Raw genomic sequence first — 16,969 nt, 5'->3', positions numbered from 1 at the left:
ACTATCCACTGAAATGAGCTGGGAAACTGCTGTTTACTGTCATGATAAGCCTACTGAACTTATTTGGGTATGTAACTGTGAAGAAGGGAAGGAAAAGGGAAAAACCAGAGCAGCTGTCTTTGGCTGACCAGAAACTACACTCTTTCTCCCTCCCACCACACGCCACCTGCCTTCCCAGTGCCATACGGCCTTTGTCTATCCAATGTCATATGGCCTTTGTCTATTTTGTTTTTTCCAGGCCCTGAAATGGCTCTTGCTACTTCTGTTTGCCAATTCAAATAGCTCAAATGGTACTATGTATTTTGCAGAAATGCTGAAAGTTCAGTACGCTTAAGCACAGTAAAGTAAGTGATGTTTACCCTGAACCTTTCTCGAACAGGGATCTTTCCGTTCATTATCATATGCACAGCTGAGAACTAGGAATATTTTAACAGTGCCCACATCTCACTTCTAAGGTTGTTTGAATATTTTTTCCTCTGCGAACTGCTTGTACTACTAGTAGAGCCCTCCCTAGAATTAACCTTTTTTTCAGGTATTGCAACAGAAGCATAAATTTAAGAATTACTATTTTCCAACTCAGCACAGGCATATACACCACTTAAAATTTCAGAGTGCTGCAACGGAAGACAATTTATTATTGTAGCAAAGATGCAGCTAAAACTGACCCTTTAAACTACAGAAATACAAAATGAGATTTTGCCTCACTTTCAACGTTGCTAGCCTTAGCATGTTAACAGGGTATCAAATCATGTTTTCTTAGCCTCTCCTGATTAATGTGTAAAGTTGATGGACCCGATGATGTTAAAGGTCTTTTCCAACCTAAACGATTCTATGACTATATTATGTCTAACTAATGCCAGTATTACTGGTTTAGCCAACTATGATGCTAACAGGGCTAATTATGACCTGACTTACCTTTGTACATACGACAACGTATATTTTTGTCTTTACCTAAACAAGCTCATGATTTTTAACTTTCTTTCTCATTTTGTTTCCTAACACATTGCTGTTTGTGTCCCAACAGATTAGCTGGCCGGCAGACGCCAGGCTCGCTGCCTGCCGTTCCCTTCGGTGTGCTGGCCACACGAGGGCGCAAGTCCCCAACTATCCACCGGGGGGACCCGCTCAGCGGGCGGCTGCGGGGGCATCTGCCTTCCCAAGCCTGCCCCAGCACTAAGGAAATAACGTTGCATAAGCTTCACTCGTACAAAGGAAAATAAATTGCATAAGCTTCACTAGTGTAAACGCAAGTTAAAGATGCTAGAGAACGTTGTCAATAGTTTTACAGAAAAACACAATTTGGAGCTCTATTTTGGTCCAAATAGTTTCTAGGTACACTGGCCAAACGTGTTTGCAGAATTAAAAGCGCTTTTCTTATCCCTGCATTTCTCTAATGAACTGAGAATCCGGTCTGAATGACAAGGACAAAAATGCCCCTCCCTGACACCCAGCTATGTACCACAGTAACTGCAGAGCACCTTCAAGAGACGGCACAGGCTCCCAGGACTGATCCGTATCTCTAAAACAGACCTGCCTATACAGATGATCTGGCACTTTCAAAGGTTTGCATTTTTTAATCACTTTATACAAATCCTTTTCCACATCGTGTAAGGCAAGAAGAAAAACGTACAGCTAGGATTAAATATACCTGAAGGTTTTATACTCGCTTTACAATCTTTAAAAAGTTCCTTTAAACTATACCATCTGTGCAAATCTTAACATCTTTAACAGATTATCTAGAACATCATAGCTAACAAAGTATCCCTATTAATCTGGTATCATATATACATACTTTTAAATTAATATTTACAAATTTTGCCACTTACTTCACTAAATGTGTGGGTATATACAGCCATATTACTTCTAAATGGTATTAGTTTCTGAACATCAAGTATTATACAGTGATACTTTGCATAATTTCAGCCTCTATCACACAACTCTTCTGAACAAGAAATCGCAAACAGAACTTCCTTTGCTTTAGAAAATTAGAAGAAACTTACATCTTTCCACAAAATTGTATTAAAATGTGCACAGGTGTCCCATGCTACAAAGACCTGTCAGTTGAACTTCAGCTGAGGAAATTAAAGATGGAAGAGAGTTATAGTAGCATCAAAACAAAATCCACCACCATGCCATCAGCCAAAACACTACAATACCTCAGAGATACAGTTCTCTCATCCAGACTTTAAATTACGTCTTCCTTCAGATCATCAGCAACCATGCCTCTTCAGAGGGTTTAGGTGGAACTGAACTCACAGCGAAGCACGTTTTGCTGTGGTCTGCTCCATTCCCATTCACCTCTACCCAAGAACAGGGTAACCTACAGCTAATGGTGCACTACACTTTCCATTATGAACCCGGTTTCTGACGCTTACCATTTGTAAAATGTAAACAGTTTTGGATTCCATTTTATGTACTGAGTGTGGGTCTCATGGTGACTCAGCCATAGGCATAATGTAAAACCCATGAAGAGTGCAAGCCCGGGTGAGAATATCCTACAGGAGTACCTGCTCTGTACTATCCGTCCCCGTGCCTAAGGAGAGGCAAGTTCCATCAGGTTATTACATAAAAGGTTACTGCCACCTTTTTCAAAGTGGCTCAGTTCTTGGTGATCAGTTCTTCAACCAGCTGAGACAGACACATAGTCTCTGGGGGCACTTCAGGTGCTGGATACAGGGCAGATGGCTGTGGTGGGGTTAGATTTAGGCAGCTCCTCACCACCCTGCTTACCTTACCATCAACTCTCCAAATGCATAGCTCTGAACAGGCTTTGTAAAGGACCTGCGCACCTCACAATTCAACATCCATGTGCTTAACTGGTACACTCATAAATCTTTTCTACTGGATATGACCCAAGTCTGCCCATACAGAAATGAGATTAAAACAGCTCAATGCTGCATTGTACTTCTTCCTTCCATCTGCCGCCGAGTTCCTGTATAAAGCTTCCCATATTGCTTGTATAGCAACTGTAATGTATATGATTCCTACATGAGGCAAATCAGGCAAATTACATTTTCAGCTGATCATTAATTGTATGGTCCTTTTCTTCTAAGCACCCAACCGGAGGCACTCAGGTCTGAGTTGCACCGAATAGTCACAGCTGTAACTACCTCTAACAGAAGCTTCGTGCTCAGCATACATGGTGATGTAAAATCCTAAATACCTTGAATTCAGTGAACTGGTGTTAATATCTGCATCTCATTTACATTCTCTAAAATGTGATTTGCAGAACAGTCAAAATCTAAGATCCTGTGGTGACAGAATTTTTTAACTGATGCAAAATATTTCATTTCCAGCCAGGTCAACAGAAGTATTAACCTGCCTTTCACTACAGGCACCATTTTAGGGTTCCACAAAGTATTAACTGTCCACACAGTGTACTAAGCCTTAGCTTGCACCTCACTTGAGTGGTGGAGCAAAAGAATCACAAGACAGATATATTACAAGACATGTAATTTAATCAAAAATGTTTGAGCTATATTAAAAGTTATTACAAATTATGATTGGGAGGAGTCAGAAACCTTCAGAAAACATTGTATTTCATTTATGTATTTTCTAACTGGTTTGCAGTTTTACTGACTTAGAGGAAATTCAGTGTCTTGTCTTAGTTTGACAGGAACAGGTCTTAGGATGTGGTCACTTCCGACAGGGCATATATTTCACATTTCATTCAATTCTTTATTAATATTAAATAGTAACAATAAATATTCTTGTTACTTCTGTGCTCAGTACAGGATTTGAATGCTGGGCAATAAATAATACATGGAACCACATACTGAATTACGTGGATTAGGATAAAAATAGCACTTAATTAGATAGTGACATCCATCTACGGTACAGACCAAGACAGGCAACCTATTTAAGAAACATATATTCTGTGTCATGGAAGGCCTAATCAAAATTCATATAGACAAGAGAGTCTAATTTTTCATCCATTAACTTTAACACAGGTCGTTTTGCCATCTTAGCATTTTCCAAATATTTATACAATGCATTTGACATTCAAAGATATTTTCTAAGCCCTGAAACAAAATGTTAGGTTGACCTGACCTAAATAGCCTAGTAATTTTACTTTGTGATCAGTTCCACTACCACCAACACAAATAATCACTAGCATAGCTAGAAGGAATTGTACTTGGAAATGCTGTCTTAGCCAGCAAAAACATATTTCAGGACAGAGTTTTCACTGTGACAGGTAACCACACTAACACGCTCTACACTACCAATTTATATTCTTTCAAATGTGCCCCCCGCCCATCCCCTCCCAATACAAAACCTACCAACTGCATGATCAGTGTGATACAATGTGATCTCCTCACATCAAATTTAAAGTTCAGGACTGATGCAGGAAGGAGGCAACTCAGAATCTCTCCGCTGATAATACTGCCCCTATTCATTTCAACCAAAATAAGGGACGAACGGAAATGCCTCAACTTAGAGCAGCAGCAAAGTCAACACTGTAAGCTCTCCCTGAAGAGAATAATAGAAAAGGACAGAGATATCCACAGGGCAAAGAATCCCATCTAAGATATTATTTTCCTGTACAGGGGATGCCTAAATTCCTCACTTCGGTGAAGGGCCCACATGCCAAACCCTAGCTCTCCCCGTAGTGTACGGAGACTGACTGCTACCAGCATGAGCAAGCATTATAAAAGGATTATGCAACTCATACTACCAACAGTACATAAAAATTCAGGTGCTGGTGAGCTGCAGTACCATTTTTTTTGCCCAAGACAATACATACAAAATTCTATGTAACAAAATGTCAGGAAAGTGGCATTAAGGTCCAAAAAACCCTAGTCATTAACCTGCTGGACAATGTAAAATAAGTAAGTAAACCATCTTAAATCCAGGCAGTAGAAAACCTGGAGGCTCAGAGACAAAGAAGGCTAGCTAAATAAAAAGCTCAGTATCAGAAAGATTTATGACATGAACTGTAAGATAAGCAGGATAGCCTTTGGGGCATTAAGTTTTGTAGGACTGTTGCATAGGAAAACCTAGAAGAAAAAAAGCTTTCCAGCAGAAAGCTGGAAAGCAACTCTGTAGCATTCAGGACCTCTACAGAGGTCCTTAGCTTCCATGCAACTATGTTACAGATGCGTTCTTATCTTCCGTTCTCCCACATACTCCAGGTTTCCTACCGGGATTCTTTCTCCCCACTCCATGTCACCTCCCCTCGAGCCTTTCTAAAACAAAAAGATATACTTCTGATCCTGGACAACCGACATGAACAAGTTCTGAAGGCTAAAACTAGGAATCCCCCAAGGCGTTCGGATCAAAACCAGCCCCTTGTTGCTTCAGAGGGTCCGCAGAGGAACATCTGGGATGCTGAGCTATAAACCAGGTCGTGGGACTTGGGGCCGAGGAGGGACAGCTGAGCGGGATAGACTGGCTGGGGAGCCCGGAGGCTGAAAAAAATCAGCTGGAGATCAATTAAATCAGGAAGACATAAAAGGTGTTAGCCAGCATTATGCACTGTAGGTAGTCACACAGAGATGGTGATCAGACATGTACATGAAAAGGATTAAGAGGCAGAGGCAGAGCAGGGAAATTAATTTCCCTTACTGTATGAAGAAACTGCTGATTCCTTCTGTTGCCAAAGCAGCTGCAAAAGATTGAGCTCCTTTTTGTATGCCCCACCACAGCAGTCACACACCTCCACTTACATTTCCCTTACAGGCAAGTGTGTGCTTTTGCAAGCACACAGCATTTCTCTGTAACAGATGCCTTTTTTTTTTTCCCCCTCCTTTTTGACGTCTCTGGAAAACGTGTGTATATTTTTTGTACATCAACTTACTGCTTTTGTATCCTAATTCTGGCCAACAGCACGTTTCTCTGAGCAGCGTGACATGGGGCATTGTTAGCTTCTCATTCACTTTAGCATTCGGCTTCCTTTATTTCTGCAGGTTGCAGCCAGGAAACTGGAAAATGGACCACAGGAAACCTGGCCTCCTACATCTGTCCCAGTTTGTAATAGCAGCTCTGGTTTTATTTTTCTAAGTGTCTCAGGTTCATTTTAACCCTTGAGATGACTGCTGCAATAACATGTAAAAGAACATGACTGTTTTGTCATTATTTTTTTAACCACCGTTTCTCAATACTAGAAATTGAGATTTTGCTAAACCACAGTAATTTTTGAAGTATGTTAATACTTATAAAATAAACAATTTTGAGAGTTTAAAAAAACTTTTGTTGGAAATTACCAAAACAATTCCATTCCATAATGACAAGTATCAAAGAGTATATTTAGAGAAAAATATGGAATAAGGCAGTCTCTAGCTGTTTCAGCTATATACATTTTTAACATAGTTCTAAATTGAACGTCCGTATGGAAAGCTGAACAGCTTACAAATCCTCTAGGCCAATTTTTCCTCTTTTAAATTTTAGTTTCTATTAAAAAAATTGAAGAACACTTGTTTTGCATTTGATTACAGCCGCAAAAGGGTGCTGATCAAGAAAAGAAACTTTTCTAGAATAATCAAAAAAATCAGTCAGCCATAACATTTTTCACTAAAAATTCATCTGTATAACAGTGAGTATATCATGAGAGGTTAAAGACAACTGCCAAATATGCCCAAATGTTTGCTCGGAAACATTTGAAAGAACAAGGCGAAAGTCTGAGTCAGTCCTCACACTTTATTTCTCAACAGAGATGCTTCAAGGATGATAAATAGGATGTGGTTGGTAAAAAGTTGGTGATTCCACCAGAAAGGAGGAAAAACAAATACAAATTTGTTTACTCAAAGTTTTCAAGGACTCATCAAAGGAGATCTTACTGCAAATTTAATTGACCTTGAAAAAATAAGCTTGCAGCTAAGTGTGTAAATATACCTGTTTCAACTTGATGCAGAACTTTCTCTCTTGAAGGTAATAAATCAAACTAATGGTGCAATCCATACCCAGGGCACTTTAGGGAACTGTGTGTATGATACAGAATGCTGGTAATTTTTCCACATCCAGCAACCAGGACATTTCCTGCCAGAGCATCCTCCGAGTTCTTCCATTGTGTTGAAACTGCAAAAACTTTCTAAATCAGGACTTCCTCCTATTATATTTTAGAGGCGTCTTTCTGGGAAATGCAGATTCAAGTGAAAAAAAAAAGAAAAAAAAAAAAAAAAAAAAAAAAAAGGAATTCCTGCAGCACCACCCAGTGGAAACATTAGAAAAAGTTACAGAGTGCCCCAACACGCAAGTTCCGATTTGCTGCAAAACTGCAGTAATATTGCCACACAAACTCAGGCTGGTTTACGGATGTGCCAAAAAAGCACAGAAGGTTTTGCTGGCCGATGTACTTACCAGTCACATGAGGTATGCCTACTCTGCCGCTCCTGCCTAATAGTCTTCTCTTAACTTGGTGTTCTAACTTAAAAGATTATTTACAGTAATAATTGACAAGGTCTCCTTCTCAAGCAAGAATACCCACTGTTCTGGCCCAGCACATTTAGAAAAATAAACAGGCTCATGTGGTCAAAAGCAACACAAAAGAGACAGCAGCAAGATCTAGCAAAATATCATAGGCTAACATCAAGTTCCACTGGAGAAAAGAAAGCACTCGCACACATATCCAGTAATGCCTCCAGTAGGTACACCTGGTAATACAATGTTTACAGTTTTTTTATTTTTTTAACTAAGTCAAAGAAAGGCGGAGGCAGATGTCCAAAGGAAGAAGGCTCTGCAACCTCCAAATTAATACAACAAAAGGACTGGTCGCCTGCCAAGCAGAGGTGTGATGACACTGCCTCTAGAGCACGAGTGTTTTCAGATTCTCCGTAAGGATGCAGTTCAAGAAACACTTTTAATCTGACTGGAATAAAAGCCCTTAGCAGGAGGGAATATGGCTAGCTGTCTCCCTGTGAAAGGCTTAAAAACATAACGTGCTCAACTATTTCTAAAGCTAGCCGTAAACAAAACTACATAAACCCATAATGGCTCCAACCATTCACCTTGGGACATAAAATGAATGCAGACTCCTCACACTGCTTTCTGCTCATGTGGTGCACATCTGTGGCACGCTGGCAATGCACTACAATGCAATCTGAGGGACTTCTCCTTTCAAAGCCAGCCCTATATGTTTATTTTTCCCATATGACTTTCTCTTACATTTTTTGTCAGCATCAGTAGCACACAGATCATGATTATTTGACTGCCCTATATAAAACTTCTGATAGTCCCTTTGATAAATTCAGAGAAGATATGCATGAAAACAAAAAAAAAATAGCTAAAGAGGGCACAAGATACAGCCTCCAGGAACAGTGGTTATTCTGAAAGTTTACATGACATATCAAGTGATGATTACTCCCAAATGTAAATGCTTTTTCCTTACCTGCACTCCCTTCTTAAACTGAAGTATTAAATTTTCCAATTTTGTGACAACAGAACAAATGCTTTGTAACTTATGCTAGTGCCTATAATATTTCAAATGGTGTATTAATACTACCAACTGTCTCAAATGTTGGTTTTAAAACATTTCATATTCAGATTTTTTACCTGATCTTCCCTTCTCAACTGATTTTTCCTAGACTAGAAACTTAGATAAACCACCACATCTTTTTAAGGCCATGAGCAGAGAGGAACGTGGCCAGAAGCACGGGAAATGTAGTCCTGGGAGTTCTGTTCAGGCAAACTGAGGTGGCTGGCAATTTCCACAAAACCTGAAGCAAGATCATCACAGCTTACACTGGCAGTCAGAGCTCACCTTCCCATGCACACTGAATTTTCAGAATTTGCTCTATTAGCAAAATGAGCCATCAAACTATTAAAAAATATACAGGCTTACCTGCATATTGCCACATTGCAAGGGGAGTCAATTATAGCATTATACTGAAAATGGCACAACACAACTCAGCAGATGGTAACCTACATACACATAGAGGTATTTTACCTGGACAATTTCTTCCCAAAACTTTAGTGCTATTGCAATAGTTCTTGGAGCATGAGCCAGGGTGTAAGTTCCTTAGTCATAAAAAATGAGCAACTAGTCAAGGTCTGTATTTTTCACTTTAAATGCTATTATTTCTGTGTGCAATGGTCTCATAGTAAAAACCTAAATTAAGAATCACTCTTACAAGTCAAAATCTCAAAGATCTGCTATTCTCCTTTCTAATCAAAGTTCTAATATGCATGTTTATCATGCGCCAAGCTAAACTGAAACCCAATTAAAAGATTCTTATCTTCTGGCATTATTCACTTGCCTACTACACCAACAAGAACCTGAAGGTCACACCCACACATTTCCCCTAACATCATTCATTAAATGCTGGAATACCCAACAGAATATATAAAAAAATACATGAGATTTTCAGCCAACAGAAGATCTGATTGTTACTTTACTGTACTGTCTGTGCCCTCTGTACTTAAACTAATTCCCATGGCAGCTGCAAACTATGACGGAGAAACAAACGGGACACTATTTCGAGGATTACTGGTATACAAAGTGCCTAGATTGCCCATGTTTAGAATTGCTATCAATACACCAACTAGTTTGTTAGTGTCTGATGCTCAGGATACATAACAGCCACTATTTTGATTTGTATGCTGAACCCTGGATAAGATTCCACATTTAAATAAAATTTAAAGCCTCTTCCGCCTCTCCTCAACTTGGATGAGACTGTACAGTCAGTTTTATTGTACCCTAGTTCCAGGGAAACAATCCAGCCTTGGTACTGTGCAGTTTTGGAAGTATTTGCATCACAACGCTTCAGTACTGAAGCAGCAGTACTGAAGGAGAGCTGCAGTCATACTTCCTATACCAGTCCTATTCCACGCTCGCAGTTTGCTAAACTAACCACACACGCCAGTTGCTCTGAGTCTGCTCTGAGTCACCAGACTTCACAGAGGTCTGTATCTAGAATCTAAACCCGCATTCCCATCTCAGCTATATTAGTATAACATGGAAGATATTCTCTGAAGGTAGTCAACTTTCTCCAGATTTAGCTAACAGAGTTGCAAAAGGAATTTGTTCTTACTTTCCAAATGCTTTTAAAAGATTATTTCTTCTCATGATTTACTGTTAATTGCTGGGAACAAATAATAGTGGTACTTGAGTCTATAAACTTTTTGTTTGTACCATATTGTGACTTGATACAACAGAGGCCACTCAACATTACCACAATATAAACATTTGAAAACAATAACACTCATTAGCATCTTTCCCAAAAAGCTTAAACTGAAATACATCTGATCAATTTTCTTCATATCAAAAACCAAAACAAAAAAAGAAATATACAGAGAGGCAGTAAAGAGGTGGTATCACCACAATAGAGGCAAATGGATGCATAATAGAAATCTGTTTTCCAGATGAACTGTCAGCTGTTTTGCAAAATGAGGATGGGAAACTTACAGGAGGGCATTTGATTAAAACCATTTAGATAGAATATAATCTTTTTTGTACAACTGTGAAAACATATTTTACACAAACGTCCTTGCTTGTTCACTAGTATTTTCAGAGAAAGACCTGTCTTGTAAAATTGTATTAACAGGACTTAATAGGTTAGTGCTTAGAAACCTTCTACCACATTTGAATGATTGGTAAGAACCATAAAAATTACAACCAAATGATTCATTACATAATTTAGTGACAGTTAAAACTAAAAGACAACATGTAAGACATAAGTTTTCCTCTCCCAGTACCTCAAATTATCTTCAAGTTAGGATCCACAAAATCAAAAAAATTGTATACTTTAAAGCTGAATAAACTAAGACAGGGTTGTTTGCGTGAAAGCCAAAATACATTAACATACAGTAACTGGTATTTGCAAGGAGTATCCAAAGTATATTCTGAATCTTCAAATACTGAGTATTAAGTTGGCAAGCAGCAACACAGATGTGATTGAAATGACTGAAATGGGTCTGAGGAAAGCCAGAGAATGGGCAGTATCCCTCACACACGCAATACAACCTGACACTGCAAAATTTAGAGAAAAGCTATGGGAAAACTAGGAGGACACTCACACAGGGCAAGCAAGAGTTACTCCAACGCCTTAGTTACATTCAAGGCCTAGGCTAGCATTTAAATGTTTGCAACATGCAGTTAATCTCAGTGCATTAACAGAAGTGCTGACACACTCAAAAATAAATACATGTCTAAGTGCTTTAAAAGATCAAAACAAAGTAAGTTTGTGGTTTCCTACAGAAATCCTTCTCCTGAAGACCCTGAGCTGTATCTAACTGCTCAGATGTAGACAGAGCACATGGCATACATAGTCTTTAGAAACTTTTCTTCACACAGCTGATTGATATTTGTCTTAGTTCATAGGTGTATCCATTTCATAGGTGTCATCATACAGGCGAGCAGTTTTCAACATGTGGCCCTTGACACAGAAGTCTATGGGTTCCTCCTAAAGGAGGGGCAAAAGTACCACCGTCCTACTACAGTTGGCTCAACTGCAACATAGGCATCTGCACAACTGCTCAAAAATAATTATGGCTCCACAGATACGAAAAGGACAAACACCACTGCTTTAGTCACAGCAATGCTACTTGAGCAAATCAGATGTGATGTTGGTAACTAACTCCATCAGAGTAAAAAAGTCTAATTTTCAGCTGAGTTGTATCTGCTTAGGTCATGGCAAAAGTTGTCCTCCGACGTTCTTAACTGTAATATAACTATAAAATAATTACTTAAATATTTAGTGTTTCAGTACACTCTGAGATACCAGCCATGAATTACACTGATTAAGCAGATCAACAGTTCCAGGGTACTTTTTGGTACTGCAAAAACTACCACAGTATTCATACAAAATTAAAAATGCAAAATGACTATACAGTTATTAATTGGCATTGAATTAGCTGGCAGTTAGTGCCTTAGTGATATTTTCACAACGCTTATGGCAGGTATTTTCTTTAGTCTTTGCTTTTAGAAAAGCAGCAAGTCTCCTTCAAAGATCTTTTGAATTAATATCCACTCTTAACAGCAAACAATTAAGAATTTGAATTCTGACACAATTACCGAGTTAAGGAAAGCTTTAAGGACAAAGACGCATTTTCTTTTTGTGAAGCGCACAGATGAGACATACTTTGTGCTTCATCTGCTTTGTTTCCATACATGCAGCCCTGTATTTTGCGGTGCAGTGAGCTAGACTTCCTGTGCCTACACCTTGACATTCTCCTCCAAATCATGACTAATTCTTTAATCATTCATTTTTCAACAAAATACTTCAACATGAGAACACACATATTCAGTCTTTCAAGAGCTTTCAACAGCCTCCAGAATATTAGTTGATTCATTTAACAAGCCACTGACAAAGTAAGTATCTGTCTAATGATTCGAGACTGTGAGATTCCCTGCTGTGGTGAACACCAAGGAGAAAGCCACATGAATCAACCCAGGGATGCACAGCACAACAGGATTTTCAAAGGCCCGTGAGTGACAGCCTGCTGCATGAACCCTTGGGTGCGGTTATAAAGACACACCGCAGCTCAAAACCAACAGTGCTCTTTGCAACGGGCTCAGGCTGACAGTGTCCTATAATCAGTGCCACGGCTCTAGATGGATTCAAGCAGCAGCATCCAGGCATGCTGCACATCGGAGCCACCACAAGAAAACTGGTAAACGGTTTGAATGGCACAAATGAGTCCAACCTGCCATATCTCTGTGGGAAGTCCTAGCTAGTTTATCTTTGCTATCCTAGATTATTTAGTACTATGACCGACAACTGCTCACAGAGATAACAGTAACTACATGAGCATACGAATTTTACACCAGGTCACCAAGATACACTAGTCAAAGTAAGTTTTTATAAATACATGCTTCACAAATAACTGTGTGTTGGTTCTCCCGCCCTTATCCCACTCTCCCTTACCTTCAGTAGCCAAACGTCTGTTTATTTTGGCATCCATTTCTTTCTTCTGAAGCAACATGTTGTCATGTGATTGCATTCCCAAAGCTAAAATCTGTATTTTCTGTACAGCTGATAGACCTCCACATCCGTATTAGGTATACCTATCTTCCTACATGTAATCTTAGGAACCTCAGAGCAAGCAACAAGCTCCAAGCACCTTAGTGAACCTTCAAGATTACTTTCATTCTGTGCCAAGTCCTCCAGAACAGATGTTTAAACCAAGGTAAATTTCAACTTCAGTTATATTAAGTCACTTGATCAGTAATACCTTCCCATAAGAATACCTCTATCATAAGAATGCCTCCATCCCAAGAAGGGCATTACAGCAAGAAGGTAAATTTTATGTAACTGGACTTCATGCACAGCAAAGGGGAATACTTCAGCCTTTGGAGCGAGATACTTGATTTGTTTTCATGATTTAAGTTTAACGAAATAACATTAAGTAACAGGAGCAAAGAACCACTGTGAATCAGTAAGCAGGAAGAACTGCAAATGAATAAAATAAAATATTTTTGTTTCTACACATAAAAGCATCCATGTTCACAGTGGTTTATAAAAACAGTCATGAGGAAGACTGTAGCTGAGTTTCTCCCCCTGTGCTTATTTCAGCTGTTGCATCTAGCTGGAGTTGGTGACATCAGAAAGGATATAAACCTGTAGGTTTCTTCTTTTTAGGAACAACTCATAGACGGGATTTGGAAAATCAACATACAAGCAATGATGATAATATCTCCTCTCTTAGGAGATACTATGTATTCTTCTCACACACCTTCATATTTTGTAAATTAAAACAGGTAAAGAATAAAATCATACTTACAGTGAAATCACCTTTATTTTTTTGTTTTATTATTTGAGTGAAAACCATCACGCACTATTTGATATTTGGATTTTTCTTTCTGTTCCAAACAGAACTGTTGTATTTTTGACACATATATAGATTACTTCTTATTCACTTTTTCAAATATACAGAACACAACTAGTACACTACTACTACATCTGTTTTTCTATGAGGACATCAAGATGCTTTTATTTATGCTGAGTGAAAACAATGTATGAAATGTATACAGTGTAGATAAACTACATATATATTTATCTGTATATGTGTCTGTGCTTCATCTACTCTGATTCATTAAATGGCACACTGAAATTCCTTCAATATTTAATGCAATAAGTGGGCAATTTAATGTTCGTATTTCAAAGAGAAATAATAAGAGCTAGGGAACGCTCTTCAGTACGAGTTTTGGTATTGTACACCACACTAACTGTTCCATAACATATTCAACAGATTTTTGAACATTATGCCCAGTAATACAGTTAGAATTTTACCAAGGAAATAAAACTCCTGAACTCCAAAAGCTCTTACTACCTGATGACTGCATTTGACTGAAACAGAGATTAGGCATTTTTTGTTTTACACACTACTCCAAAAATTCTTCTCTGCTCAACTAGGAAATCAAGAGGCATCAGTGTATGGAGACTGTACCACTAATCCAGTAATAAAAGTCCTCTGTAAAGTGATGTTAATGAAGAACTTTTCTAAGCAGCTTGGACATAGGAAGTACAGGAAACACTGAAGACCCTCTAAGGTAAACACATAGTATATTGCAATTAGTTCTCCAACCAAGTACTACTTTTTTGCACAATATTTGCTAGTTTAGTGCTATCAAATGATGACTCACATAAGTAACTAAGTGTTATTTCCTATTACATGCAATTTTATTCACATTTTTTGACATTTCCTCAAGTCAAAACTCACTTGCAAGCAAGACTCCATTTTCTTTGTTTGCTCCAGACCTTTTTTTTTTTGCACAAAGTTGTTAACTTCTAACTTAAAGATCAGTGGGGCATGGCAAAAATCTTTCTAATTCTGAACATAGACTTCTTTCAGGACCACTATGAAAATAAATCATCATCATTAAATAATTACACAAACCACTAAGACAAAAGCGGCATGTACAAAATCTCTTGAAAATTAGATATGTAAAGCACCAGTATGGGAGGGTTATGTGAGTGAATGTACACGACCATCACCTCAGTATCTTGGCACAAGAGCCTTCTAATCGTGCAGTTACAACTGTCACACATGCATAGCACATACCGGTTGTAACACAGGCTTCTGTGTACCCCATCTCTGCACTTCACCCTATGAAACTATCTATGCATAAATTACATTTAATCTGAAATAACTGAAGTCTGTATGAGCAAAATACGAGATGAACCATGACCTTCTGCTTGAAATTAAACAAAACCATTGGCTTTTGGAGTCCTCATGACCAAAAAGATGCTGCATGGTGTAAACTTGTCCTAGCACTACACCCCTAAGTAAATAAAGATGTAACTTGTCTCCCTTTCAACTGCGACGTTAGAAAGGCTGACAGGGCTTCACAAAACCCTCCTGTGTTAGCGAACGGAAACTCCTAATGAGATTAGTTGGTGTGTGTGCAGACATTACTTAGCCATGACTAAATGGGCTCTCTTCCTGCAGCCAGTGGAAAATTCAGGGAACTTTTTCCCCCTGCAGCATCAGAGTCCCTCTAACCTTCAGCAAAGCCAGATCCAAAAACAACTCTCCACTTTCTCTCCCTTTCTCTCTCTCTCCTTCCCCCCACCCCCACCCCTTCCCTTACAAACATTTTTAGTGTTTTTTCGGCTGGTCGTGGAAACTATCCACGTCGGCCAAGGGGTCTTGGGGCAGGGGGTGGCTAAGTAAAGCGGGGAGGGGGAGGGCCAGGGAGAAGGCAGAGGACTACAAAGGAAACTCTAAAAAGGAGCAAATACATAAACCTGAGAGGGAGAAAACCACAGAGTTTCTTTGTGAGCTGCAGTGACTCATTTTCAAGATGTTGTCTGCTGCCAGTTTCAAACCGGAAGCGCATGGCAATTAGTCTTGCTGTTTCCAGACAAGCCAGAAACTCTCCCGACACTTTTTTTTTCCCCTTTCTTTTTTAAAGCCCCTTCTGCAGTTTCTGCAAGAGCCTTCCCGCCCCCGCCCCCGCCTCCCCCCCGGCCCCGCTCGGCCTCGCAGCGGCGCTGGGGACCCCGCGGCGACCCCCGCCGCCGTGACAGGCACCCGGGCGGCCCCCGCCGCCCCGAACGCCGTTATCGTGATGCTGCTCCTACGGGGCAGGCCCCCGCGGCCCCGGCGGCCGGACACAGGCGGGGAAGGGGGGGTGGGACACGACCCGGCACCGCCGAGGGGGCTGCGGGGTGGAAGGGGGTCCCAGGGCTCCCCCCGACCGCTCCGCCCCGTCAGGCAGCGCCCCCCTCCCGGCCCGGTCTCCCCTCACGCCCCAGCCCCTTCCCCCGCGCCCGCCCGCCCCGCGCACACGCTCCGTCCCCTCACCTACACCCGCGGCTCCCGGGGGCGGCAGGGCCCCCGGGGCAGCCCTCGACCGGGGCGAGGAGTCCCCTGAGGCGGCGGGAGCCCGCGCCCTCCAGCCGCCGCCCCCTGCCCTCGTTGCCGTCCGCGCTGCCCGGGCCCCACCTGGGCAGGACCCCCGGGCCCCCCGGCCCCGCGTGGGGCTCCGAGCCCCCCTCCCCGCGCTCCTCACCTCCAGCCCGCCGTTTGCCCCGCGGCGTCCCCCGCGCTGCCCCACCTGCCAGGGGGGCGCCGGCCTCCTCTCCCCCTCCCCGAAGACCCCCGAAACTTTGCAGGAGTCGGGGCAGGCGCCGCGGCACTTGTACCTACCCAGCGGCTGAGGGACTTTTCCGCTCTCTCCTGGTAGTTTAGAGGGAGCTGGGTAAAATCCCCTGGTTCTCCATGCTGACAGTCTTCTGCTAACGCTCTGTTGCTCTTGTAATGAGATCCTGATTCCCCCCCCCCCCTTTTTTTTTTCGGCCGGAGTGTGTGTGTGTGTGTGTGTGTGTGTGTGTGTGCGCGCCCGTGTGAGAGCGAGCAGGAAGTCAGAGCAGTCAGACAGAGCCGGCTCACTTCCTTTCCTGCATTATTCCCCAGGCGGTTTGCAGTCTGTGTAAACAGGCTTTTCCTCCCCTCTCCCCTCGCTCTGGCCACTGATGTGCAGCATGGCTGTAATACAAGACACACACATAGTAAAGCGGGTAACGGTAACTCCAGCGGCTCGCAGGGAGCTCCAGCGGCTCCCCCGACCTCCACCTCTTCCTGTGCTACA

General features: G+C 41.2%; 1 protein-coding gene across 2 annotated transcripts in view; it reads right to left on the bottom strand.

Annotated features, from left to right (window-relative positions):
• ELK3 (ETS transcription factor ELK3) overlaps positions 1-16,946 on the bottom strand; it is a 39,748-nt gene extending 22,802 nt beyond the window's left edge. For both annotated transcript variants that reach the window (XM_040596093.1, XM_040596094.1), the window contains exon 1: positions 16,528-16,946. The gene's annotated coding sequence lies outside the window, so the exon portion shown is untranslated. The remainder of the gene's footprint in view (positions 1-16,527) is intronic.
• Positions 16,947-16,969: the final 23 nt, after the last annotated feature.

Source organism: Falco naumanni, chromosome 5 (assembly GCF_017639655.2).
Source record: "Falco naumanni isolate bFalNau1 chromosome 5, bFalNau1.pat, whole genome shotgun sequence".
In the NCBI taxonomy this organism is placed as follows: Eukaryota; Metazoa; Chordata; class Aves; order Falconiformes; family Falconidae; genus Falco; species Falco naumanni.
The sequence above is the reverse complement of the archived record's forward strand: the minus strand, read 5'-3'. Positions and strand labels throughout refer to the sequence as shown.